The sequence below is a fragment of the Ranitomeya imitator genome, chromosome 3 (genome assembly GCF_032444005.1).
Source record: "Ranitomeya imitator isolate aRanImi1 chromosome 3, aRanImi1.pri, whole genome shotgun sequence".
Taxonomy (NCBI): Eukaryota; Metazoa; Chordata; class Amphibia; order Anura; family Dendrobatidae; genus Ranitomeya; species Ranitomeya imitator.
This window is the reverse complement of record NC_091284.1, coordinates 551,021,393-551,025,212: the sequence shown is the minus strand read 5'-3', so window position 1 is coordinate 551,025,212 and position 3,820 is coordinate 551,021,393. Positions and strand designations below refer to the sequence as shown.

The 3,820-nt window shown below is 41.1% G+C and overlaps 1 pseudogene; it reads left to right on the top strand.

Annotated features, from left to right (window-relative positions):
* Positions 1-1,592: 1,592 nt before the first annotated feature.
* LOC138671683 (piwi-like protein 1 pseudogene) lies at positions 1,593-3,605 on the top strand (annotated as a pseudogene).
* Positions 3,606-3,820: the final 215 nt, after the last annotated feature.

Here is a 3,820-nt window from a genome sequence, read left to right as displayed (position 1 = left end):
CAATGCATTTTCTATGCAAAACTGCAGAAGAAGTGACATTTTAAAAGTTTTGACCTTTGTTTTTTGTGTGTGTGTGTTTTACACAAACTGAGACATACAATTTTTAAGGCTTCTAACAGAATTATAAGCCTGCCAAGTTGCATTATTGTAATAATAAAATGGATTTTAAATTTGAAAATTCGAAACTATATAAATCCACATTTAACATTTAAGTGGGAAATGAAAGTGATGTGGCATTTAAATCAACATCCTTATAGCCGGTGAGAAATGGATTCGGTCCATTGTCATCACTTATTTGTGGACCTTTTTTTTATAATTTTGCTACATTTTATTGCTCAGCTTGAACATCCTCTCAATTATATGCATTTCTTCTGAAATCCAACCTTTCATTTGACACTTCAATATAAGTTTTTATTATAACACAAATCCAAGAAAGTAATGACATATTATATACACGTGTGTAACGTAACATACACTGCAAATCCACATATTCCAAGTCACCTTCAGGGCACAAAGGGCTTAACCCCTTTACCCCCAAGGGTGGTTTGCACGTTAATGACCAGGCCAATTTTTACAATTCTGACCACTGTCCCTTTATGAGGTTATAACTCCGAAACGCTTCAACGGATCCTGGTGATTCTGACATTGTTTTCTCGTGACATATTGTACTTCATGATAGTGGTAAAATTTCTTTGATAGTACCTGCGTTTATTTGTGAAAAAAACAGAAATTTGGCGAAAATTTTGAAAATTTCGCAATTTTCAAACTTTGAATTTTTATGCAATTAAATCACAGAGATATGTCACACAAAATACTTAATAAGTAACATTTCCCACATGTCTCCTTTACATCAGCATAATTTTGGAACCAATTTTTTTTTTTGTTAGGGAGTTATAAGGGTTAAAAGTTGACCAGCAATTTCTCATTTTTACAACACCATTTTTTTTTAGGGACCACGTCTCATTTGAAGTCATTTTGAGGGGTCTATATGATAGAAAATGCCCAAGTGTGACACCATTCTAAAAACTGCACCCCTCAAGGTGCTCAAAACCACATTCAAGAAGTTTATTAACCCTTCAGGTGTTTAATAGGAATTTTTGGAATGTTTAAATAAAAATTAACATTTAACTTTTTTACACAAAAAATTTACTTCAGCTCCAATTTGTTTTATTTTAAAAAACCAATAAAAGTACACATATTTAGTATCGCCGCGTCCGTAATGACCCGACCTATAAAACTGTCCCACTAGTTAACCCCTTCAGTAAACACCATAAGAAAAAAAAAAAAAAAACGAGGCAAAAAACAACGCTTTATTATCATACCGCCGAACAAAAAGTGGAATAACACGCGATCAAAAGGACAGATATAAATAACCATGGTACCGCTGAAAGCGTCATATTGTCCCGCAAAAAAAGAGCCGCCATACAGCATCATCAGCAAAAAAATAAAAAAGTTATAGTCCTGAGAATAAAGCGATGCAAAAATAATTATTTTTTCTGTAAAATAGTTTTTATCGTATAAAAGCACCAAACCATAAAAAAATGATATAAATGAGGTATCGCTGTAATCATACATACAAAAATGAAGCCAAAATGGATTTTACTGGGAAATATATTAAGGTACTAGATTGTGGCCCGATTCTAACGCATCGGGTATTCTAGAATATGCATGTCCCCGTAGTATATGGACAAAGATGATTCCAGAATTCGCGGCTGACTGTGCCCGTCGCTGATTGGTCGAGGCAACCTTTATGACATCATCGTCGCCATGGCAACCATTATGACATCTACATCGATACTGTGCCCATCACTGATTGGTCGAGGCGAATTCGCGGCAGACTGTGCCCATTGCTGATTGGTCGAGGCAACCTTTATGACATCATCTTCGCCATGCTGTGCCATCAATTACAATTCATCACAATACCCCTTTCACGAGAGGTATAGGAGGGCTTCCTGAAAAAATGTTGCATTGAATGCAAGGCCTGCCCTGCTATCAAGTCATAGGCACCCACATAAGCCTTTGAACCCAGGTACTGGATGGTCACAGCAGCCACAAGGACCCCGGCCAGCAGTCATATCTCAGCAGCCAGCGCCAGAGCCTTTGCTCATCAGAAGAGGGTGCCAGAGAGGTCCGCCAGCAGCGGCAGCAGAGAGACTATCACCCAAGTTTCTGCAGGTGTCTGCCGGATTTGCAGAAGTGTCTATCAGGGAATAAGTTGGCCGTAGGTGTGACTTCCATGACGTTGGGGTGAACACCCAGCAGACTATCGAACACTTCCAAAAATCGAAAGCTGGTGCCGCTGGAACCAAGATTGCTCTTGTGACCAACTACATCAAGCTGGTGTCCCGACCACAGTGGGTCCTGTACCAATATCATGTTGACTTCAATCCTGCCATGGAGTCCAAGTGTTTGCAGTATGGCCTCCTGTACCAGCATAAAGAAACCATCAGTAAGGCGCGGGCATTTGATGGAACCATGTTGTTTTTACCAAAAAGACTGAATAAGGTCACCGAGGTTTTCAGCCAAACTCGAAATGGAGAGAACGTGCGGATAACAATCACCCTGACCAACGAGCTCCCACCGACCTCGCCCACCTGCTTCCATCTCTAGAACATCCTTTTTCCGAAGACTCCTGAAGATAATGGATATAAAGCAGATAGGATGCAACTACTACAACCCGAGCGACGCCACCAAAGTCAGAGCCCACTGACTTGCCATCTGCCCGGGGTTTTCCACCTTCATCCTCCAGTACGAGTCCAACATCATATTGAGCATTGATGTCAGTCATAAAGTCATCGGAAACAAGACTTTGCACGACATCTTGAGCAGCCTCTACTCCTCGTGTGGCCCTTAGAGGTTCCAGGATGCTTCCTGCAAGGAGCTTATCCGACAGATCGTCCTCACGAGGTCCAACACTAAAACCTACCGTGTAGACGAGATCACCTGGAACATGACTACAGCGCCCACCTTCAAGAAGGCAGACGGAAGCGAGATCAGCTTTGTAGACTACTATAAGAACCAATACAATGAACAAGTGGAAGACATAAATCAGCCACTAATCGTGAACATCCCCCGGAGGCCCAAGCCGGGAGCCACAGATGGAGCCATCATACTAGTGCCAGAGTTCTGTAACCCAACAGGTCTGACTGACAGAATGAGAAATGACTTCAACGTCATGAAAGACCTGGCCGTTCACACCCGCTTAGCACCAGAACAGATGGAGTGGCAAGTTGGGAACTTCATGAACTACATACACAAGGATGAGAGCGTTCAGAAAGAGCTACGTGACTGGGGGCTGAATTTTGATACCAAACTGTTACAGTTCGAAGGGACAATCGCAACTCTGGAAATAAATCATGCAAAAAGACAAATCTGCTGAATATAATCCACAGTTTGCTGATTGGTTGCAAGAGCTGAGGGGTCCTGTCCTGATCAGCCCCTGAGATATGAATAATTGGCTGCTCTTTTACACCCGGAGAAATTAAGACGCAGCAAACGCTCATCTGCAGAACCTGTTCAAGATCACACAGAAAATGCGCATCAAGATGAACCAGGCGGTATTGGTTGAAGTCAAGAAATTTTGGGGGGGTTTAGTGAATTTTTGAAAAAAATAAAAAAAAGAGTAGAACAAGGCTAGCACAAAGAACTATGCTACTTCCCAGAAGTTTAACACGCAGAGCTGTGAAAATAAAAAATATTTTTTTTCACAAAAATGATTTTTTTAGCCCCCATTTATTTTTATTTTCCCAAGAGTAACAGGAGAAACTGGGCCCCAAAAGTTGTTGTCCAATTTGTCCTGAGTACCCTGATGCCCCTTATA